Source organism: Anabrus simplex, chromosome 1 (genome assembly GCF_040414725.1).
Source record: "Anabrus simplex isolate iqAnaSimp1 chromosome 1, ASM4041472v1, whole genome shotgun sequence".
Classification (NCBI taxonomy): Eukaryota; Metazoa; Arthropoda; class Insecta; order Orthoptera; family Tettigoniidae; genus Anabrus; species Anabrus simplex.
The window spans coordinates 1,658,478,334-1,658,504,605 of NC_090265.1; positions in this window are offsets into that span (position 1 = coordinate 1,658,478,334).

A 26,272-nucleotide genomic window follows, 5' to 3' on the forward strand; every position below is an offset into this window, starting at 1 on the left:
TAAAATCTGAACGTGTTCTTCGTAGTATTTTCAAGCACTCATAAATCCTCCCATCTTAGAATTATGCCAGGTAATTGGGTAATTCTAAATAAGAAGGCCAAAGAAACTCATAAATAATGAAGCATGTCTTCTTCTTATGGTAGGTATGTCTTGGGTCTCCGGGGTTCGGCGGTTGCAGAGTAGGTTTCGGCCTTCAAGTGGCCACAGCTGGTGCATGGTCCGACACCTATAAACTCCGACCGACCGAGCACAGGAGGGGTAGCCACGGCTCTACACCTCTGCCTTGGGGAGACTGAGATGGCCTGGTCTCCATCGTCCGCTGTCCTGAGAATGGTTTATTATAGTTTTCCATTCTATTGCACCAAGGTGAATTCCTGGAAATTTATTAGCATAGGCCACGGCTGCCAACCCCGCAAAAGGTATCACAGACACAGTGCTATAAACATGACATTATCGGGCGAGTTGGCCGTGCGCGTAGAGGCGCGCGGCTGTGAGCTTGCATCCGGGAGATAGTAGGTTCGAATCCCACTATCGGCAGCCCTGAAGATGGTTTTCCGTGGTTTCCCATTTTCACACCAGGCAAATGCTGGGGCTGTACCTTAATTAAGGCCACGGCCGCTTCCTTCCAACTCCCAGGCCTTTCTTATCCCATCGTCGCCATAAGACCTATCTGTGTCGGTGCGACGTAAAGCCCCTAGCAAAAAAAAAAAAACAACTTGACATTTTTAATGTTGGGGAGATAAGGCTCTCCGATCCCCCTTAGGATACATCTTGATCATGATTAATTCATCGCCGGGTCATTGGGTACATGGTAGTATACCGCATTGAATCACTGACTGGAATTGGTATCATTGAATGATGCAAAAATAATGGAAATGAAACGAGAGCTCCCGTGGTGTTCACGCCTCCATTCTTCCAACAAGTATATAAATTGTTCACGTGTCGAAAGACCGTTGTCGAGCTGAAGGTAACTTACTGCCGAGATACTGCACCAAGGCAGTAGCAAAGCTAACTCGAATATTATTTTACATTCAATGATCCGATAATCATAATTCCTCCCCTCCCTCCCCCCTTACCCATGGATGAATAAACAGTGTAATTACTGGCTTTCAGTTCAGAGGGCCGACGTTTCAATTCCCGGCCTGGCTGTGGATTTTAACTATTTATAGTTAATTCGTTTGGTTCTGGGACTAAGTTTTTGTGTTTGTATTATCACACTTCTCGTCATCTACATTCAACACATCACACGTTCAACTGCCATAAAAACACGCAATAGGCAATCCATTCTTTCACATAGGTTCGGCGCAAGAAAGACATCCGGCCGTACAACTGGGTCAAATCCAGAACAGGTGCCGTGAGAAAGGGCCCAGGAAGAAGGAAACGAAGACCCTCTAAACATAATGTGTGTTAATTGTTAACGTACCAGCAGTTAATAGTTTCAAAAGATTTCCTTGCTCTTCTCTTTTCGCAGCTTGTTTAATGTCGCACTTACACATTGAAGATTTTCGGCGGTGTAAAGATGGGAAAGAGCTAGGATTGGGAAGGTAGTGCCCTTGGCCTTGATTAAGGTACAACCCCAGTATTTGTCTGGTGTTAAAATGGGAAACCACGGAAAAACCATCTTCAGGGCTGCCAACGGTGGAATCGAACCTGCTCTCTCCCGAATGCAAGCTCATAGCTGTGCGACCCTAACCACGCGGCCAACTCGCTCGGTAGGATTTCGTTTTGCTAGGTGTTAACGAGAGTTATGAAAGGGATACGACTAGAAATGAAACGGCCTTAATTATGATACAACCACAGAATTTGCTTGGTTTGAAAATATCTTTCAATAAACTCTCCAAGGAAACAGCATATTTTCATTTCATGTTCTGTATTTAAGAAAATATTAAAAATGTACTTATTTGTTCTTTAGGTGAATTTTGACTGATTTATAAAATATCATATAGGTTCCCAATACATAAATTAACACCTGATGTATACGCCTACGTATTTCTAGGATATGTCTGATTCCATTACATTACATATCGTGACTGTTCAGACAAAACCTCGTATTGTACCCATATGTATTCCATATGTATGTACAGTATATTGCAATGCTCTTGCGATGCACTATTCTCCTTAGGACTGGTTTCGCCTCCCAGCCACATACTGATATGAAGACCGTCTCAACAATTTCCGTTGTGTTCATTTTCCTATGCTAACGTGTAGGAGTGGGTAAGTACGTCATGCAGACATAGGTTCCTAGAGTTTAGGTTCATTTTCCTTTATACATTAGCATAGGAAAATGAACAAAACGAGTATGGGTCTGATGGATTTATTTATTTATTTATTTATTTATTTATTTATTTATTTATTTATTTATTTATTTATTTATTTATTTATTTATTTATTTATCGTATGGTGAAAGGAGGAATATCAGCTATTTAAAAATGTGTACAAAAAACGCATATATACACACTTTCAAGTTCATAAAAATATTCACAATACTATGTCCAGATGATTAATCCACTCAATGGCTTCTTGTGTTTGGGTGTCGAGATCTTACACTGAGCCTCTAAACGCTCTTAAGGGACATTCGAAGACTATATGATCCATGGTTTGATGCTCTTCACCACAGTCGCAATGAGGAGAGGACTTCTATCCCCACTTGTTCAGTATTGCTCCGTGTCTTCCCTGGCCAGCTCTTATCCTATTCAGTACACACTAGTGTCGAGGTGAATGAAAGCCTGCGGGCTGCTCCCAGGGAGTTTTAAATAAGTAATGATGTGGCAGGGAGTTTTGGCTCTGCCATTGATTGTTCCATGCATCTAGTATTTCGAAGAGGTTGTCATGCAGATTGATTGCTGTTCGCCACGATGGTTGTCTGGACTTTAATCGTTCCGGTAACAATGCTGGACAGTTTCAATATATTGGTAACAGTGGGTTTTTTCAATTTTCTTCCATATGTTCAGCAATGGCTGAGGTCTTCTTAGGGGTGGGGGCGGAATGTTACATAGAACCGATAGCCAGTGCGGGTTAACAGATCGAATACATCCTGTGATGAGGCGCATTGCTTGATTGAGCTGCCTGTCAATTATTATATTGTGAGCACTGTGTAACAATGTAGAACAGCAGTATTCTGCAACTGAGTACGAAAGAGCTATAGCTGTGGATCTAAGGACTACTGCATTGGCACCTCAGGTGGTCCCTGTTAGCTTCTGTAATATGTTGTTACGGATTTTAATTTTAGCTGCTACATCCTTGACATGCATTTTGTATGTCAGTGATCTGTCCAGGGTCACCCCTAGATATTTAGGTTTACTGCAGTATTGGAGAATTTCATCTCTGAAACTGATTGTAGGATTTAATTTGCATGTTTGTTCCGCAGATGGAAATTTGATACAAAAGTCTTTTGAGGATTCGGTCGAAGAGAATTATGTTCGAAGTATTCACCCAATATCTTCAGATCTGATTTTAATGTTGCTCCACTTTTGGGGAAGCTTTGATCCTGGACGGAACATCCAAATGTGGCTGGGAGGCGTGACCTGTCTTAACGAAAAGAGCATTATGACATACGTGGTTTTGCTCGAACAGTGACGATACACTGGGAAAATAATATACAGTATTTTGAATTTTGAAAATTTCAGCCTCTCGAGCTTAATCCTCCAGTTACACGAATCTTACCACGTTACTTCAATTAATGAAAATTTGGATTAACCCTGGAGTGGTCGCATGGGTTTTGTCAATATTAATGGTCACACCGGGTCTCTCAGACCGATTTTTTCTCAGTGTTTTACTGTTAGATTTTTATACTTTATTTCCAATTACAGTATTATAGGACATTATTTCGTTTATTTTAATGCAGTTTAGATGACTAAAATATTTAATATCCCGTTTCTTAACCAAAAATGTATTTTAATAATTACACTGAAAAACCGATTTTCTGTTAACTTGTGAAAGGGAAAGCATGGTAACAGTAAAATGTACTTCACATCATTTTTTTCACTTTTTCCTGCATTTACATGCACAGAGCAACACTTTCATCTATTTTCTACACAGTCTCAATAAAACTATTTTTTGAGAATTTCACGCTTGAACTAATGGTACAAAAATTTGGATTTTTTTAGGTATGTGTGAATTATGTATCATAATTTATTTTAAAAAACACATCCAAGTACGGGGAAACTTCACTTTAATCAATTTCTATGCACATTCTGCAGATAAGTTGTCCATGTTCTCCGCAAATGAAATTTTGACGCTTGGGGCAGATGAAGGATGTCTTCCTCTTTGTTTGTCGGGCAGAAATGACCAAGAGCTTCTTCATCTTCAGATTCCTGCAATATGAAACGAATCCAGGCAGAGTTAGCTTCATCCATTGTTACACAGAAGAAAAAGTGTACTAAAGCAACAATGCGAAGTTTGACAAAAAAAACAAAAACAAAAAAAACGACGTTAACAGTCGCACCGGGTCTGCGAGACCCTGAACAGCCTGTACGCGCAAATTTTCCAAGGCAACTGAGAGCGGGCTACTGTGTTCGGTTGAAGGTCGGGAGCCAAGAAGCTACCAGGGATGGGGAAGCACTTGGTGTATTCCAACAACAGGAACACCAATAAGTATGTCCGCCCGGGTCTCGTAGACCCATCGCGACCATTCCAGGGTTAAGCAATTCTTCAATGTTTTGCCAGGCTCCAGCCGTTGGTGACATGAGTTTATCGACGAAAACAATGTCTTATCTTCTCTGCTCTTAAGGATAGGTTTAATTCAACAAAATTGTACAATCTTCGAGGCTGAATAGCTCATGAAGAGCGTAATTAGGCAATCGAAATGAAGACAAGGGCTGCCTGATGAGCTTGAGGTAATGGGATGAACGGCGCCACAATATCTTCATTACTGGGCACGCCCTGGTGCGCACGTGGCCTGGATGAGCAATAGCTAGTTCCATATTAAATAAATAGAAGTCGAACATGTTGACAGATTTATGTTACTATATGCCACGAACAATGCTTCTACCAGCTTGGGTAGAGTTAGACAATCGATTACAAAAGCCCTGCTATATAAACAGGACCAAACTTCCACGTATCGTAAAACATTGGCCTCAGAAGTCTAACTTTGGAAACAATAGTTTATGACTCATCAGCAAACCACCGTGTCATATCATATACACTTGACACTTTTCTTGTTATTGTTTTACTTCACGTCACGAAGCCTCGGTGGCTCAGGCGGCAGTGCGTCGGCCTCTCACCGACGGATACCGTGGTTCAAATCCCGGTCACTCCATGTGAGATTTGTGCTGGACAAAGCGGAGGCGGGACAGGTTGTTCTCCGGGTACTCTGGTTTTCCCTGTAATCTTTCATTCCAGAAACACTCTCCAATATAATTTCATTTCACCTGTCAGTCATTTATCATTTCCCCAGAGGAGTGCGACAGACTTCGGCAGCCGGCACATTTCTTATCCTCGCCGCTAGATGGGCTTCATTCATTCCATTCCTGACCCGGTCGAATGACTGGAAACAGGCTGTGGATTTTCACTTCACGTCGCATCGACACAGACAGGACTTCTGGTGAAGAAGGGATAGGAAAAGGCTAGGAGTGATAAGGAACCGACCGTGGCTTTAATTAAAGTGCAGCCCAAGCATTTGCCTGACATGAAAATGAGAAACCAACCACTGAAAACCACCTTCTGGGTTGCCGACCGTGGGGTTCGAACGCACTGTCTCTTGAATGTAAGCTGATTGCTACGTAATCCAAACGGCACAGCCACTTGCTGGGTACTTGACACCCTAACAATCAGGGTCAACTGGTGGGCCATGTAAAATAGTGACAGTCATCCTTCAAAAATCCTGAAAGGGACTTGCTTTGCTAATATCTGATAAATTTATTCATACTATACCAATAACAAATGCAGCCTAATTACTTTAAAACCATTGCCAATTAGACAATCCATGAACAAAGCTCGATTGCCCCGTCTACATTGAGAAATCTTCGTGGTTGCTCTGTACACGAACATCAGTAATGTCATCACCATGAATATAAACTTAGATGGTATTAAGGTTCAATATTACCGAGCTCGATAACTGGAGTCGCTTAAGTGCGGCCAGTATCCAGTAATCGGGAGATAGTGGGTTCGAGCCCCACTGTCGGCAGCCCTGAAGATGGTTTCCGTGGTTTCCCATTTTCACACCAGGCAAATGTCGGGGCTGTACCTTAATTAAGGCCACGGCCACTTCCTTCCAATTCCTAGGCTTTTCCTATCCCATCGTCGCCATAAGACATATCTGTGTCGGTGCGACGTAAAGCAAATAGCAAAAAAAGAAGTTCAATATTTGAATAGAGTCCATACAGACTATGAAACTAAGCACTTAATAAAATGAAGCTGGTGAATATAAAATCATTTAAAGTAGGGAGAGTTTTGGATGGCGCACACTTCTTCCCCACACCGGTCTACCGTCAAATCCCCAGTCAGCAGACGACTCATAGCACTAATTATATAAATGGAACAAAAGACTTTGGCTTCATTGTGCTCTTGAACTGTGACGATTGTTCTAGGGTTTCTTGTGTTTTACTGCATGTATGTAAGCAGACTCAGAGATTAAACGATACGGCTGACGCATAGTTGTTCTGAATTACATTTTGTGACCATACAATTTATAAAAGAGCCTCCGTGGCTCAGGCGGCAGCGCGTCGGCCTCTCACCGCTGGATACCGTGGTTCAAATCCCGGTCACTCCATGTGAGATTTGTGCTGGACAAAGGGGAGGCGGGACAGGTTTTTCTCCGGGTACTCCGGTTTTCCCTGTCATCTTTAATTCCAGCAACTTTCTCCATTCTCATTTCATAGCATCTATCATTCATTAATAAATCACTTTGGGAGTGGCGACCCCATCGTACTAATAGCCTAAATCTGCTTCATTCATTACATCCCTGACCCGGTCAATGACTGGAAAACAGGTTGTAGATTTTCATTTTCACAATTTATAAAATAACTCTTGGACGCCAGCAAGATCAATTTCCGAGTAAATATTTAATTAAATAAACCAAAATTAAATTTATTGTACTCAAACCGTGTCTGACGATTCAGGAATCCACTTTAGATGGTAGTCTTATTTCACCGACACCTGATAATTTTTTTTTTTTTTATTTTTTTTTTTTTTTGGTGATAGGTACACCGGATTCTGATCAAATACAAATAATCGGTAGTTTTTGGAAGATAGTCTGCCTCTGTGGTGTAGTGGTTAGTGTAATTACCTGCCAACCCCCGGAGATAAGGGTTTGATTCCCGGCTCTGCCACGTAATTTGAAAAGTGGTACGAGGATTGGAACGGTGACCACTCACTCTCGGAATGTCAACTGAGTAGAGGTGGTTCGATTCCCGACTCAGTCATCCTCTAAGTGATTTTCCATGATTTTCCACTTCTTTTCCAGGCACATGTCTCGATGGTACCGAAATTAAGGCCATGGCCATTTCCTTCCCTCTTCCTTGACGATGCCTCCACCAAGACGCCCCTGTTCAAGCATAGCTGGTGAGGCCGTCTGGGCGAGGTACTGGTCCTCCTTCCCACTTTTATCACCGACCAAATGTCTCACGTTCTAGGTCACTTCCCTTGAAGCGGTGTAAGTGGTATCCCTCGCTGAGTTGAGGGGAAAAACCAATCTTGGAGGGAAAATTGATTAAATAATAATTATTAACATGGAGGATAGGCCTATATCTCCAAACAAAACACTCTATTCGATTTGTAGCAATGTACTGGTGGATTCAGTCGAAATAATCGATCACCACATTTCTCACAACTGAAATACGAAGGTTGGAACTTTATAATAGTGGCAACACTGCTGTAAAGACGCCATGCAACGGAACCTACTAATTTGACGGATAGAAAACATTAGTTACGTACCTACCTTAAATCAGATCATATGGACTCTCCCTTAAACGTCACGCGCATACGAACTGGCGAGAGGAACAGAGCATCGTGTTACCTGGCGGTCTAAGGTAATGTTGTCATGATGTTTTCGAAATAGGAACAACGGAGTTGGATAAATATTGAATGTGCCAGAGGTCGTACAGCACGACAGTGTCATCAAGGGCTTCAAGAGGCATTCGAGCAATCTGCATTGCCTTACAGAATAGTGGCACGGTGGGTAAGAGCCTTCAACAAGGGATGCCAGAATGTGGCAGACATGTGTCGGCCAGGTCATCCTAGTATCAGTGAAGAAGAAGTGCATGCTCTTGCAGCGTCACTGAACGCTGATCGACGCCATACGATTCGTGAGCTGGCCCGAGATACCGGATTAGAACATAAGACTGTGCTTCACATTCTGAAGGAACGCCTCTGGATGATAAAAAAAAAGCATCGCGATGTGTTCTGCTTGATTTGACGGAAATGCAGAAATGGGTACTTTACGACGATGCTCGTAACCACTTGGAGGGCTATGAGAGCGAAGGAGGGGCTTTCTTACGCAGTATCATTACTCTGGATGAGACATGGGGCAAATCGTACGAGCCACACTGAAATATCAGTCGAACGAGTGGCGTCATGACGGGTCACCACGGAGCTCGAATGTTCGTCAGAACCCCAGCAATGTGGAAGTTATAGTTATTCTCGTGTACGACTGTGATGGTGGTGTCCTAAGGCATTACGTCCCTCCACAGAAGACCGTGGATGCACAGTATTACTGTTCAGTTTTAGAACACAACCTGCGACCAGCTTTGAGAAAGAAGCGGCGACACTTTTTGAAGAACCCAGCCATCGTTTTGGTCAACATCGCTCGGCTGCATACAGCGCAAGCAGTGACTGATTTGTTCTGTCGATGGAGATGGGCACTGCTGTACAATTCACCATACTCTCCGGACTTTAGTCCTTGTGACTTTGACTTAATTCCTAAGATGAAGGAACCACTTCGTGGCAATCGCTTCAAAACTGTTTCCACTGAAACTGCCATCAGGCAGTAGACCGCTCCATTCGAACTATCAACACATCGCTGGCTAAGGGTTGTACACAATGCTGGTGACTTCATTTAGGGGCAATAAAAATAGGTAATATGTTCCTCTTTTGTATCAGTTGTAATTAAGTATTTGCCACTATTAAAGTTCCAACCCTCGTATTGTCTGACGAAGAGAGCTATTTTAGCTTTTCTGCTAAATTAATTTAATATCTACATTATTATTATTATTATTATTATTATTATTATTATTATTATTATTATTATTATTATTATTATTATTATTATTATTATTATTATTATTATACGTTATAACTGACCAGTGTGCCGTGAGCTATTGCACCTTCTGCATGAAGCTGCTTCGCTTTATTTAAATAATTTTATTGTGAATACAATTGTTTTCCTCTTCCTCTTTCTAGACTAATACTGTATTTACGCGAATAATCCCCGCCACTGAATAGTCCGACTCGTTGCGTGAATGGTCAGCGTACTTGTCTTCGGTTCAGAGAGTCCTGGGTTCGATTCCCGGCCGGGTCCGGGATTTTAATCGCTTCTGATAAATTCTTCTGGCTCGGGGACTGGGTTTATGTGTTCGTACCAACCCTCTCCTCATCATATTCAGACAACATACCACACTATCAACCACCACAGAAACACGCATATATAGGGTTGGCGTTAGGAAGGGCATCCGACCGTAAAACAGGGCCAAATTATCATGTGCTACGCAGTTCACACCCGCGACCCCACGGGTGTGGGGAAAACGGTAGCGAAAGAAGAATCCCCGCCGCCAAATAATCCCCGCACCCAAAATTTTAGGAAGGATCATTTTGAAAAAAAAAAATGAAATGAACCGAAATTCCTTCCACCGAAGGAGTAATGTAGGCATAAATATACATTTCATTTCACTCCGCGAGGTCCATGTGGTCTTTACGCAAATATGAAAGTATAAATCTACGGATATAGCTGCTTTGCCTGAATATATTTGACATGATAATAATATATTATCAATGCTATAAAATATATTTGCCATGAAAATTAGCAAGTAGGCCAAGGTATCTCATTATTCTGTACCGGTACTTGCTATAGGTTCGATTCCCTGTAGATCGGAAGTTTCGTTGTCTCTTGCATCACTAGAATCCTCTCCTGAATTACTTACAGATTCGACACACTCAACTCGCAAAACAATTTTCACACGTGGTCTCGTTTTACTTGGATATTAACACGATCAGTTGTGGATAATTCATTTCGTGAAATGTAAACACTTTAACCTTTGGGACGCAAAAATTTGACTTAGAATTGCGTGATTTCGAATTAACTGCCAACTCATGCTTCAGAAGTGCCAAACCTTTCCGCGTCACAGAGTATTCAAGACCCGTTACTGCATGCAAGTAACGTTGATTAACGGTTTAAACCTTTCAAATGTCATTACAAAATTTCCAAAATGTATTACACAAGGTGCGTTTACAGTATCCAAATAATTCACTAGGATAACTCTGGCAAACATAACCTCACGCAACGAAAGAAGAAAAGAATCACGATTCAAAGACAGGGAAAATTACGCTGGCTCCCCTGTGCAAGTTCTTTATTTTCTTGATTACTGTCTTTTTAGATGCCTTGTACTTGCACGGAAAGTACATGACACCCTTAAAACATCGTGGCTTATCGAGCTTTCCTATGACGAGGGAAGGAAGTCTTTCGCTTCCATCTGCATTGCAACACAGTACAGTGGCCCCATCTCTTATAAAAACGTCCGCTTTGGCTAGGCATAAAACAACAATGCAGTTTTATTGGCATTGACAGTATTGTTCGGTGCGTACGAATTGAAAGCCACGCTTTTTCGCCAACTGTCGGCATCGTCAGTGTTCGCGGATCCTGCTTCTCCGTGCACTGCCTGTTACGTGATATTGTGGCGTTCCTTAAAACGATGAATACAAAAGAATTACGATTTCACTCGAACTTAGTAAGTATGAAACACACTGTCGACACACCGAAGTGAAAGAAAGTGCGTAAAGCTACCCCTGCACGTTCCGGAAGACGCAATCTATCGTGACATGGGGAAATTTTTAAATCAAATTACTCTGCAAAATACTATTTAGTAAAATTTACATGCAGTTTTAAATTAAAATTTGACGCAAATAAAACCCACTCCCCAATTTCGGGGATTATTTGCTAAATACTGTAGTTTAAATAGAACAGCAGATTGATTTACAGCTTGGTTGCCGTTGCTTCATTCATTAGAAGATCTCTTTGTGTTGAAGATGATAGTTGATATACTGAACGTATGTAATTACTGAACTTGTACAACTTGTAAGTGGATGATCGTGTGGCCTTTAATATCAGTATACAAAACTAATTCCACGTGCGTCGCACAAGCATAGAACGTTTCCTCCTATGTACAGGAAATCTGGATGACCTACTTAGTGATTTTTTTCTACAGGTAGATATAGATATCAGTTATTATGCTTAAAAGAACTGAATTCCGTTCAAGTAACTATGACGAAGTTCTGAAATATAAACTCATTCGAGCAGCACAAATGTGATTTGGGCATAACCATGACTGCTTCTTATAAAGTATACGTGCATTATACCACTTTCTACAGTCATCTGTCTCGAGAAGACGCTGCAACGTTCCATAAAATCCCGATATAGCTTCTATCTTAATAAGAAAGGATATCTGCACATTCCACTGTCCGGCTCCTTAGCTGAATGGTTAGAGTAGTGGCCTTCAGTTTAGAGGGTTCCGGCTTCAATTACTGGCTATGTCTGAGAATTTAATCCTCCGTGGTTAATTCCCTTTCCTCTGGAACTGGTTGTCTGAGCTATCCCCAAAATCCCTGCAACGTATACACCACACATTACACAGTAACCTCAGTAAGTCATGTAATTTCTCATACTCGGCCTATGCCACCCACCTTTGTCGAATGGTATACCTTACGAGAGTTCCACCAGGCTACACGAAATTATTATTAATTACTGTATTATACACACATATAGAGAAGGTAACCGAAAGCATCCGAAAAAGAAGGATCGATTGTTTTTGACACGTGACGCGAATGAACCCACCAAGATTGAACAATCGTATTATCAACTACTTTCACAACAACAAAATCAAAGGGGTCTGGTTCACTGATGTAGAAAGAGATCTCGAAGAACTGTAGGTCACACATAACGACATCCTGCAACGTGTCCCATTCATGAAGAAATTTCAAGCATGCCATGGCTTCCAGGAAAAGCCGAAGCTAAAAACAGGAAAGGCGTGGATACAGGAGAGAAAGGAACTACACCGAGAACGACTGCAGAAATACTGGGCAAATGTCAAAGCCCAGAGAATGAGACAGTTAAAATGATGTGGTCCATACTTGGCAGAAACTAGTTGAATAATAATAATAATAATAATAATAATAATAATAATAATAATAATAATAATAATAATAATAATAATAATAATAATAATAATAATAATAATAATAATGAATCCTGACAGACTCACAAAAGAAACCGACGAATTCTATGGCAAGGATCACAAACACAGGGAAATCTTTGGACAAAAATTAAAAAACGACAAGTTGTCCAACAAAAACTCTGAAGTAAATGACCGGAATAAATATGGATAAAAGTGGAGATGAATAGTAAAAGAAATAATGGCCCAAAGGAAGGCAAATGAACGCCTCAAATTGCATGTTCGAAATTGATGATAATAATTATATTTCTTCAACGTTCTTTCACCGGACTGAGCGGCTTAAATGGGATCGAACCCGTCTCAGTCTGGTGAAACTGAAAGGTTCCCAAATCCATCAGCCTCGTATCGGTAGACCTACATTTAAAAATCCTGAAGGACAAAATTCCAGCACCTCGGCATCTCCGAAAACCGTAACTGTAGTTAGAGAGGCGTATAAACAATAACGTTACTTATTTGCTAGTTGCTTAAGTGTCGCGCTAACTCAGAAATTACTTTTATTTTGACAACTTTGGAACACCAAACAGCTAGGACAGGGAAGAAAGGGATCATATCCTTAAATACGGTACAGCTCCAACATTTGTCTAGTGTGTAAATGGAAAACCGTTGAAAAATATCTTCAATGTTGCCGTTGGTGCAAGCTAACAGCCACACGAAGTGAATCGCGCAGCCGACTCGCTCGATATTATTATTATTATTATTATTATTATTATTATTATTATTATTATTATTATTATTGAGGTTCTTTCAGTAACGTCAACAACTTTCGGGGAGCCATAAGTTTGTCCTACTAGCGTCATTTAAGAGTGCCGGAGGAACACAATACAGAGTTGCCTCGTTTAAACACTTTCAAATGCCACCGACCTCAGCCATAATCGAACACCACATCCTAGAAACATGAGGATAACGACTCATAGTGCCTCTGAAGTGGACCTTATCAGTTTCATTGACTGTAGTCCTTCATAGCAGAGCAGAGAATTTACCCCAGCCAACCTGGCGGGAAGCTAATATCTCGTAACTCCAGACAAAGGCATTCAGCCACTCTTCTTTTTGCAGGTTGTTAACGTCACGTAATTGAGTCTCTTGATCAAGCGATCTGGCTCATAAAAAGAAACGCTGATTCGGTCTTTATGAGAAAAACGTTATGCAGTTTTTAGACACTGCTAATAATAATTGGAGCTTATTTCTAACCCAGATAATAAAGCAAAAAGGCATCACAAGCATTCTTAAATATCCTATTTATCTTTAAGTGTTCTTATTGAGGTAATATTAATGTGACTATATACTTTTCCAGTTTCTTAATACTAGAGCAAGAATATTGGTATCTAGTTTCTTATCCACTGTAAGAAAAGAGCGAGACAGTGGGGACAATAGGTGACAAGAAAAAGAAAGGAACATAAGTACTGGAAGACTTAACTTTGAAATTGTGGACAGCTTCAACTTGATAGGAAGCGAACTATTGCAGAAACAAGGCTGGCCATTGGCCTAGATATTAACATTAGCGTGCAGCAGGTGAATTCATTCTTCCAGAATGTAAGGAACATAGTTACCGGGCGAGTTGGCCGTGCGGTTAGGGGTGAGCAGCTGTGAGCTTGCTTTCGGGAGATAGTGAGTTTGAAACCCACTGTCGGCAGCCTTGAAGATAGTTTCCGTGGTTTCCCATTTCCACACCAGGTAAATGCTGGGGCTGTACCTTAAATAAGGCCACGGCCGCTTCCTTCCCACTCCTAGGTCTTTCCCATCCCATCGTCGTCATAAGACCTATCTGTGTCGGTGTGACGTAGAAAATGAAGGACAAAAACCAATTTTGAAGAAGGAGGTACCGGGAAGGTGTAAGGAAGTGATGTACGAGATGTGCCATTCACCCATTTTGACGTAGTATGTGCAGCGGAGACCTAGGCAGTGACAAGCAAATGAAATGAAATTCCTAAATAGTACGAAATACAGTTAAAAAATGATGATTTCCGGGAAATTACAGTAGAAAATTTGAATGACAGAATTAAGAATCATTGACTAGGATGATGACTAAGATTGACTAAGAGAATAGAGCAGGGAAGGATACCGCATCCAATGATGGAGTCTACTTTGGGGAAGAGAGAAACAAGGAGATCCAGTACAAGATGGATGGACTTGATCAAGATCAGTATAAGGAGGAACCTGTAATGGAACAGAATCACAGAAGAGGAAGGAGACGGGAAGATGGAAAAATACAATAAATGCTCCAACCTGAATAAGGGGTAGTTACGTTGATGACGACGAGACATCAACTGTGAAGTTGACAAGAACTTCACGGACAGATTTCCTCACAACTCTAGCTGAGCTCAAACAAAGATAATAAGTGATGTGTTTTTTCTTAGACTAATACAAGTTTATTTACAATTGGATTCACGTTACACCAACACAGACAGGTCTTATGGTGACGACGGCAGCGGAATGGGCTGGGAGTGCGAAGGAAATGGCGGTGGCCTCTACAACTAACAAAATATCCGTCCAGAATGTTACACACATATGATTGGTCTACCATTCATACGATTTAAAATATTATAGAGCTTTTGCATTAACATTTTCATATATTGTATATTTACAATTACATACAATATCTTATAAATACTTTTTTAAACAACAAAATAGCAGTTCTAGTCTCCAGCAGGAATGACTTCCTTTCCTATTTCATTAAATTTATTAATCTCGTAATGGAAGGTACACAACATTTTTCTCACCAACAAAGTCACAAAATTAATATGCAGTTCTTCAGCTCCTAATAGGCTAATACGTTATCTACTGTGACCCACAGAAACATGCGGTAAACGAACAAGTGGATGCGTGGATTCTGTGATGTAGCTGTCAGCTTGTATTCGGGAGATAGTGGGTTCGAACCCCACTGTCGACAGCCCCGAAGGTGGCTTTCCGTGGTTTCCCGTTTTCACACCAGGCAAATGCTGGGACTTTGCCTTAATTAAGACCATGATCGCTTCCTTCCCACTGCCGGCCTTACCGTATCTCATCATTGTCCCCAGCCCCATCTGTGTCGGTGCGACATGAAGCAAATTGAGGAGAAAGAAAAAAGAACATGAGGCAGGTTACCAGAGTTATATTTCTTGGAAATTTCTTTTAGATCAAAAATTTCGTAAATTTACTCAGATAAATATCTGTCATAAAGTGGAGTTTCTTTTAGCCCAATATGGCAACATTTACTGGGAAGGTGGTGAAACGTGGACAATTCACTTATCTAGAAGTTGGTATAACAATCTGAGCTGTCACTTCAGGCAACAACAATGTTTTTCATCTTTAGAAAAAATGCCTTACATTTCATGATGCGCTGAGAATTTGCAAACAAACAGTATACTTCCAACCTCATTACCTCCTTAGTATCTCTACAAAAAAGAGAATCGCTGCAAATATCCTTAGATGTGTTCCACTATAGTATTAGTGTCTACCACGAATTCTTTTCCGGCTTCGTAATATTTCTTTGTCTAGTATTATAGGATGCAAAAATGTACTTTTACCAAGAAAGTCACAGAACAGTTTAGCAATAATTCTTTGGAAATGCCATTGCCAGGAAATATCTACAACTACATGCTGCGGGTTACCGCAGTTTCGCTTCATGAATATGGTTAAGAAATGCAAGGATTTCTGCTGCTAAAGCCAATCACTCATTAGCAAAGAGAATTACTAGAGTCATAAGCGCACTGTCATTGCAAATTTGTGGTCAGCCATTCCCTCATTTTACTGTAGACAATTACCAGAATAATAATGTCTTGAAGTATTTCATACTTTTCTAAGAAATTGGATGAGAAAGAAAACATCATTTTTGTCGTTATTTATCACCTGGTCAGCCTCTGTGGTGTAGTGGTTAGTATTAGTTGCCACCCCAGCAGGCTCGGGCTCGATTCTCAGTTCTGCCACGAAATTTGAAAAGTGCTACAAGGACTGGAACGGAGACCACAAAGCATCGGGAGGTCAACTGAGTAGGTGGGGAAATCCTCGAAGTGGTTTATCGTAGTTTTCCAGTTCTCCTCCAGACAAATACCGGGATGGTACCTAACATAACCCCACGGCCGTTTCCTTTTCTCTTCCTTGCCCATTCCTTTCAATCTTCCCATCCCCCACAAGGCATCTTTTCAACAAAGCAGGTGAGGCCACCTGGAGGAGGTACTGCTCCTTTTCCCCAATTTCATCCCCTACTAAATGTCTCACGTTCCAAGACACTACCCTTCAGACAGTAGAGGTGGGGTCCTTCGCTGAGTCTAGGAAAGAAACCAGACCTGCTCCGTAAACTGACTAAGTATACATTTATCACCTGTTCACAGTCTTCTTCTATTTTTAGAATTTGCTTTACGTCGCACCGACACAGATAGGTCATATGGTGACAATGGTATAGGAAAGGGTTAGGAGTGAGAAGGAAGCGGTCGTCGCCTTAACTAAGGTACAACCATGGACGAAAATACGAAATCACGGGAAACCATCTTCAGGACTGCCGACAGTTGGGTTCGAACCCACTATCACCCAAATACAAGCTGATAGCTACATGACCCAAACCGTGAAGCCACTTCCTCTGCCAAAGTCATTTATTTCAATTCCTAAATCTCATGTCTCTGTGCTAATCTCCTTAACGAAGTGATGGTAGAATTTGACGAAGAATCATAGCGACTCATACCGAATCATACCGATGACAAGTAAATTGTCTCATTGGAACCCTTTCAGCTGACGCTGTTCTCATCATCTGACTCCTGACAGAGGAACACTTGATATCTTGTGTGCCTTAACAACATTACAGCTACAGAAGCATTTTTGTACTTATCGCGTAGTTGTGATTCATATCAAATGCTACTTTTTATTTCACTTCCCATTTATTTATTTTTTTCCTTTAACTCTTTCTATTTTTGCAGGATATTAGACAATATTTTCTGCTAGTCTTCAGTTGTGAATATTTTTAATGTTGTAATTTGTGTTAGTTGAATTGCATCATGTCAAAATACATTTGTTTCGTTTAGAATTTTGCTACTCCAAAGTAAGTAAGTATTTTCATCCGAATTAATATCCATTGTAATAATAATATGCAGATGAAGATATTTATTGCCAAACAGAAAAATGATCAAATGATATCAGGAAGTGCATAATTTATTTTACGTTCACTGGGTCTGAATGAACCCAGAAAGACTGACAAGAAATATTTACCACTTTGATAATAATCCCAAAACGCAAATAAGCTGGTTCATAGAAGTGGAAAAGAATTTCGCACAAATCTTAGACTGGCTTAAACCGCGCATTAAGATTAGAAGGTTTGAGCGATTTCTGGGAAAAAAATGAAAACGCGAAACTGTCTAAACCGATGAAAGAACTCAGTGAAAGAATTAATGAACACTGGAGAGAACGAAAGTCAAGAAAGGAGACAAACACATTAGGAAGATATTTAACGTGGTCCATATATGGTATAAATTGAAGAAATTATAATAATGATAATCATAATAATTACACAATTATTTCTTAAAATTCAGATATCCTTACCGGACAGAAACAACGAATTTCGCCTTATCACTTGCTTGAAATGATTTGTAATTATTTATTCAAAATTATGCATATTATTTCGTAATTTGTTATAATTTACAGTCAAACTGTTTGCTGTAGTCTATATTTTATAAAAAGAAAATCGATATTATTAGCTGTTCGAGATCATATGAATGATTGAAGCTATTTCTTGTTGCAGTTAATTAAATTCTCTTTATTCTCTAACAAATAACGTGGATATAACATATACTAATATCTTCTGGTGTCAATATGCTAACTGATCAAAATTGTTCGTTTCACTTTCTGATGCTCCCGCTCCCTACCCTCAGCGGCATAAGGGGTAGGAAGAGACGGGTGTCATATCTATATTAGAATGAGAACAAGTTTTTATAAAGTTTAAACTAATTCAAATGGGTTTGTTAAATCCTGATGATTATGAGGAATGAAACATACGAGTATATAAAAAGACTTACAAGAATTGATTCCTGATCGTTGTGGATTGTTTTCAAATCTGATATTGAGGGATAAGACCGAGTATCTACCATTCGTAAAGCAACTACGACATGACTTAACGTGTACGGAAACATTTAACATAAATCACTTAACCTATTCCCATATTACTGGGCAATTAAATTGAACACTCAATGCAGACAAGTCTGAGTGACAACTATCCTACCACAAATTGGTTTCCAAATAGAATAACTCGACAAAATACGATACAGTCTGTACAAAGATCAAAAAGTCTTGGGTTCGGATCGAACCTGCACCTAAATACACGATTTCGCCGCACCAATGGGTAACAACCATTGTCATCGCTGAACACCAATACAAAGAAGATATGGAACACAAAAAGAAACGCGTAGGAAACACACATTTCTATGTACATACAGCATGTGAAATGCACACTATTTATCCCAACACCTTGAGATAGCTGTACAGATACCCAGCACTGAACACAAGTCCACGATGTCTCCAGGGATCCTGAAACCCTACTAGCCATTTAATATGCAAGAAACAATAATAAAGACAATACTAAGTACAGAACACCGGGTCGCTAATTACTGGAGTATATCTAAATTAGCTGAGGCTAATAAATCAATCTACACCCTCGCAAGAACAAAATGCCAGTCAGGCAAAGGGTTCGCGTTTGGGTCGAAGCTCACGCAAAAAAATCACACGGGTCTTTCACAAAAATACGGTTCTGGTCAGCCACCCCTCGCAACGGGCGCGGCTTCCAGCCGCTCGTTAGAGGAAGAACAAATATCGTCCTTATAAAAATAAAAATACATATCACATTAAACCACGACATATAATCATTTCATGAGGTCGTTCCTCATTCATCTCTCAAATTATAAGCTTCTACATGTGCAATTACAATCTGACCACAATATTTCACACCGTGAGTCCTGACTTCGAGTCATTCTAATTTCGTAAACTATATCTTCGCACATAATCTCACACACAGCTGATCTGATGGTAGATAATCAAACACGTACATCTGACCATCAAGACACCAGCTTCTAATGTGAATATTATTACGATTATTATTATTATTATTATTATTATTATTATTATTATTATTATTATTATTATTATTATTATTATTATTATTATCAATGTTGTTATTATGGATCCTTTAAAATGAGTCTACTCTCTGTTTGACGTGCCTACGTGATTTACATATCACACTCGCATTAATCAAAGCAACACACACGGTAATAAAAACAACACACGCGTTAATAAACAACACACTCGGTCATTAAAACAACACACCCTTTAATAAACAACACAGTCGGTAATTAGAAAAACACCTATAAAATAGAATAACTTGACAAAATATGATACAGTCTGTACAAAGATCGTTCCTCGGTCCTCTGGGCGTTTCTTATACTTGTATCTCTTCTCACACACAACTTATACTACGATAATACCACTAGACATGCATACTAACTACGCTGGTTAAATACTAGCCTTCCCTACATTATTAAATCCAGAATGTATCAAACTACTCATCATATAGAACGATTCATGAAACGTAAAAATCCCCAAATAAAATGAAAAATAAAACACTTTTCCCCACAAATAAATGTTCTCATATTTACAATTAAAGCCACTCAGACTTTATACAAAGGAAAGACTCTGTGCTCTGTTTAGGCACATTTATGTTTAAATAAAATTGAATCCCTGACATTTTATAGCTACAGTTTTACAAAAAATAATTTCCGTACCCCAAAGTCATGCATAAAAGGACAGAGTTACTCAGCCTTGTATCCCTTTATACCTTCGTCTGCTCAGGTGGCTCATCTTGGAGGACTCCATATTTCGTTCTTGGCGAATGATGACTCTTCAGTCATTTAGGCACAGAATATGCACAAGTTTAATACACGTTACGCACGACAGCTTCACCACGCACAACCCGACGCGATCTTTGATTAGCAAGCCCCGGATCAAGAATATTGATACAAGGTATTACGATTCGACACGCACAACAAGAGTATCCACGACTCAACCCTGAGTTACCCTGTATATTACTGGAACAGTTCATTTATTACTACGCGTTTCCGCATCTACCTCGGGTAAGCGTTGGTGTAGTAATAATAACAATAATTAAAAGTTTACGAGTTACACAATGTTTTCAAAACTCGACACGATTTGATCACTCACTATTGAAGTCGCGTATGTTAATGCAGGGTACAATTCACTTGAATTAAGCAGTCTTCAGCGATTTTCAAATACAACAGTTCACTAAACGAAGGGAAACTGGGAATTCTCCTAGCATAGGTCCGCTCCTCGTGAGAAGAAAGATCCAACTCGCTGGGGTGACGTTTCTACAGCCTTATAACAATTAAGAGACTACCTCCTCTCAAAACTCCCATCAGCCTGTTCTCGGCCTAACCGAGGCAAAATAGTGTGATAATTCGGTGACCAGTATCCTTCTAATGTAGATGAGACATATCCGTACGAAATCCGATCGTGGGATCTCTCGTAATTAATAGATATCTTTCCTCGATCTCTCCCTTCCTCGTGGGAATCCCCTTCTCAATTAGGTATGAAGAGATACGCCAGATGGACTCCAGTACTTTTCCGTCGTTAGGTAACCAACTATTCCTTCTTTATCAGAAAGGAAACCACGCACTCTAAATAAATTCTCCAATAACTACCAGCTCTTCTGGATCAAAAGGCAATGGTGGAATATGAATTTCATTATTTTTTTCAGTGTAGACGATCAGGTTGGTCATGCTGATTTAAAGATGGCTCCCATATTTCGATTCGAAAAAGTTTACCTCTCCCACTTGGCTAAAGCATGAGGTGGAGCTGACTTCTCCTAATATTAATCTTGGTGGTTCCCTGATTCGGCCCCGCCCGTAGCGACACAAGCTTCAATCTCCCGCGCGCTTGCCGCTAGACAAAGATAAGCTTGCCCAACTAGACTGTAAATAAAGAAAGATTTTGGAATAATATTTATAGGGTTGTTTTATCTCTTGCCCGGATGTTGATAGTTATTTATTTTAAGTTTCTCTTCTCAAAATAGCATTACGTCTGTGACTTAGATGACTAATCTCCACCATAGGTCCTCAGTTCACGTCCCTGTGGGGTAAACTGAATACTGTTATTTCTCACAGTTTACTTCATTATTTAATCGATAGGGATACTCTTTAGGCATGATAATAAGCTTTTGGACTTTTTCCGTGTAAAGAAAGCAAGGTAAAATTATTTTCGTTTCGCAGATAACTTCGCTCCGCGTCTTCGGAAGAAAATCTAGACTGTTCACGAGGAAGTCTTCCTCAATAATGAAGGTTTTAGTTTTTAAAAATTGTCTTACCATTGGTCTAGTAAGTGGTACTGTCATTACCGAGCTCGATAGCTGCAGTCGCTTAAGTGAGTCCGGTATCCGGGAAATAGTGAGTTCTAACCCCACTGTTGGCGGCCCTGAAGATATTTTAATTGGTTTCCTATTTTCACACCAGGCAAATGCTGAGGCTTACCTTAATTTAAGCCATGACCGCTTCCTTTTCACTCCTAGAACTTTCCTATTCCTTCGTCGCCATACAACCTATCTGTGTCAGTTCGCCGTAAATAAACTTGTACACTCATTCTCCACCAGATGGCTCACTGCAAGCTAGAGTTCCAATTGGGAGCTGACGACACCATTTAAGCTATAATTAAGGTGTTTCTTGTTACACCGTATGTGCGTTGCGAAGTAACAGCAAGGTCATCAGACGAATTAGGGATGAATGTGGCGGAAGAAATTGAAATAAAAGTGATAAAATAAAGTACACGAAAGGCACACAGGGTAGAAGAACAAAACAGAGCTGAAGAATGGAAAGGAAGTGTGTAAATAGAACGGAGGATAATGAGTGTTTTGTCTACTGTATTTTGCTACCAATGGCAGTAGGGATGTCCCTATGTATAGGAAGTTTGAGGTTATTGTTTATCTTTCTGTGTTCACGAACCAAAGCACCCTGTCGACTAATATTAGCAGGAGCTATGTGGCTGAGAGAAGGGGGCCAGTGTGTTGGTGTGGACCTAATGATTCCTGAGATGAACCTCATGGAACTGTTCAGCTAGGCATCTAAATTTGCTCCATATGAAATTCGGGTATAAAATCTGGTGCATACAGGTAAGAAGTCGCGATGCTTCCCCTCCAGGAAGAGAACTCTTTAAAAGTATCGCTTTAAACGTTGCACCATCTCACTATGTACATGAATGTTGTTTATTTCACACTGTGACGAATTATATGTGTCAAGGTTCTTCAAAATCTTGTTGAACCTACAACTTGACGATACTGTAATTACTAGGGCACGTATTAGGCTAATTATGTAATATCAAAGTGGGAAATATGTACATAAAGTTGTAGTAAATACCGGGGAAATATATAATTAAATATGTCATATTCAAAAGATATGTAATACTGTAGTATTAATGGACTAAATTTACAAAAATTGTTTGTATATTCATTTTGTTGTGACTAATTATTTTGATATGAGTGAAATTCTTTAAATACCTCAATATTTATGACAAAATCTTCGCTGTTGCTTTGAGCTTGAATAACCTAGATTTCGTTTCAAGACTGCATGGAGTTTGTTGGAAACTTTGACCAATGAAATTTACCTAGCCATTTCAGATTCTGAGAAAGGATTAGTGCTGTGTTATGCAGTTGAGGCACTCGGAACTGCGGTATTTCACAGAGAAAGGGTTAGAAATCTCTACTTTAAAGGAATTTTAAAGCCAACTTTAAGAATTTAAATATATTCCATATGAGATGAAATTCGCCAATTATGCTACTATCATCTGAAAATTAAATAAGCTGATACAATTTTTAATTTTAATTTAATTTTTAATTTAATTTTTAACTTTTTAATTTTAATTTTTAAGTTATTAAGCATTTAATTGATAAAGAATAAACTTTAACAAAATGTGAGCATATAAATGCATTAGATTTAAAATCAATGTGGGAGATTATCAGTTTTTTTCACTCTCCTGTAAAATTAGGTTTACTGGAGTTAGCGGGTTTTTGAACTCCCTGCTTCAATTGCCTAGATATGTACAGAAATGCCACATTCGTCAAGTGTGTAAAATATGTAATATTACTAAGATTATGTAAAATAATTCACAGGTATAACCATTTTAGAACCAAAATACACTGTCATTTTTCATTCTCAGCTGTCTACAAGTAATGGAATATGCAATTATGTAATAATCCATGCCCTAGTAATCACTTACCGGACTCAACTTCCACCAATATTTTAAAAAATCAGAAACGTTTTCAATGCTCTCAACATATACGTAAAACGTCACTTTCAGCCTTTGTCTATTGACTGTGCCGTTCTTGTAATTTGTGGTGATATGTGGGGCGATTAAGACGGACATTTTCCTCGGCAGCGCACATTACCTTGATCGCCTGTCTGAAGTCCCGAGCAAGCAGTTCTGTGATTGTTCCCATGAGGCTATCATCTCTAATGTTTTGTGAGCTGCGAAGCCGAGAATGTGGTATACTTATCGATCAATACAGGTCACTCTCGGTCGGTCAGAGACCTACTTAATTGAGTTTCTGAGGACACTGGACCTCAGGACGTAAACATACACACAGAGAGGTTTCAGGGCTGTCAACCTCAAACTCGGAACATGAAAGTATCGTGCCAAGTCTTCAAAGTTATGGATTCCCTTTATCAGTGTTATCGTATGTTTTACAAGAAAGCATTCGTAACGAAAAGAAATATTTCGTTACTCTTTATCAAGATGACGAAGATACGCACGAAGTATAGCATCAGCATTCAGTCAGTGGAAATATGTGAGGTACCAAGACCAGAGGGTAATTACCTGAATTCCCTAACAAGAGGATAACGAAACTCTACAACAAGTGCTTCTGCGCATTTGACTCGATTCTTCAGGAAGCTTCGGTACGCTTCGCCAATATCATTGAAGGCAGGGTCCCGGGTCTACCATTGCAATCGGCGTAGATTTCTGAGGAAGGGAATACCACGTAAGTCGTAATTTTTATAGCACTGCGTCATGATAATAATTAACCATCTGACCACGATAAGCGTATGTACAAAAGAAAAGTGCCCGATGATAACGCATGGGCAATATTTTCAACAGGTTTAAAAATTATCGAATGTTTCGCCAGTATCGTAATACCTAATACAGAACATCGTACCAATTTTAGATCCATCATATGCCCCCAACGGCATGTAGTAGAATAATTATTTCGCCGTAATTCTACTACTAATTGACATTGTACCTTCAAATAATAGTCTTTCGAGTCTTTTGTAGGGGTATATTTTCTTAATAAGACTCATTTCCTCACGTTGTACAGACGCATCAAGATACGTGAAAGTGGACAAGAGATTTGATATCATGTTCAGATATCGCACTCTAGTGATATAAATCGGTATGAATGGCTCAGGATCGGTTAAGATTTTGTGCTTCTACTCATAACTAGCGGTCAATGCCGAAACTTAAATTGAGAATTTATACCATAACTGCAAGTAGTGTCTATCAAAAACTTGTCGAAAACCTACTGTAAAAATGCTACAAGGCATTATAGTAGTTTTTTTGACAAGCTTCTGACAGAAAAAACTTGCTGTTAAGAAGCAATTCCCAATAATGTTTCTTTTATTACATTTTGTGAGTGAATCTGAGATCAAAATATTTAAAAATATGCCATTACATAGTTGTAACAGCATGAGTTGTTCACTGTTAGTGTGACAGATTCTATCACTGAGCCGTCGCAACAGTTCTTTCTGTCAAATATCTTAACTGACAGTCCTTAAAACCTGCCGCGTCGTAAATCAAAGACTGTGAATTGCTTTTAGTGTTAGATAATCTCTTTTTTGTCAAAGCTAATTACACATAAGCATCATCTCAAAGACTAGCCGTGTTATCTTAGTGAGGTAGGCCTGCAGGAGAGAGAAGCGGCATCTTCAAGCTGTCACGCTCCACCATGATAAGCTCTTAAGTCTCCCAGACGGAGTGGTACCATAAACAGGAGGCTGTTCACCTAAGTGCTGTGTCACGAGATGAGAAGAAATAGTAGTTCTTCCTCTTCTGTCTGGAGTGGTTGTCTGACACTTTGAAACATTATCCCATCCATTAACATCCGGTGTTGATAACTACTGTTCAAATCCACGCTTCACCTCACTGGGTTACGGTTTTCAATATGCACTTACGAGAAATTATTTCAAGATGTTATAATTCTGAATACCACGCCATTTGCTGATATAGCAGTAATGTATTCAATTAACAGACCAAAGTTAGGAAGAATGAAAAGTCACTCCCTACTAGTGACATCCTTGAATGCACTATTCCTCAAACAGGAGTGGCATGCGTCCACTTACTTACTATTTTCTTCATCATTTCCGTACTTCCATCCTTAGTCATCCAGCCAAGATTGCATTTGTTTTGTGAGTAGAGTAGGAAATTTCTTATTTCCATATTTCATGACAGTTCCTTTATGTTTGGATATTATATTCGTGCTTCTTCTTACTTGCCTTCATTTATTTATTTTTTATTTCTGCCTCCGAATTAGAGATAAATGGCTCTTCACCAATTAGCAACGTAAATTAATGATATCCTTTAAATATTCCGTCGCTACAATCTTCAAAGGAACCTCTTGTGTTGGAATATTATTCCACAGGAATTCCCGTTTCTACGGCGAAAATATATTAAGAGTTAACACCTGGAATTTCTTCTTCTTATTATTGTAATTATTATTATTGTTTTTCTTATTATCTTCCTGCCACCTTTTCCACACTTTAACGGAGCCGCAGGTGGAAACTGTGTCATACACACACACACACATATATATATATATAATGAATTGTCCCAGTTTTACGACCGGATGCCTTTCTTGATTCCAACCGAATATGGATGGATCTATTCAACATTGC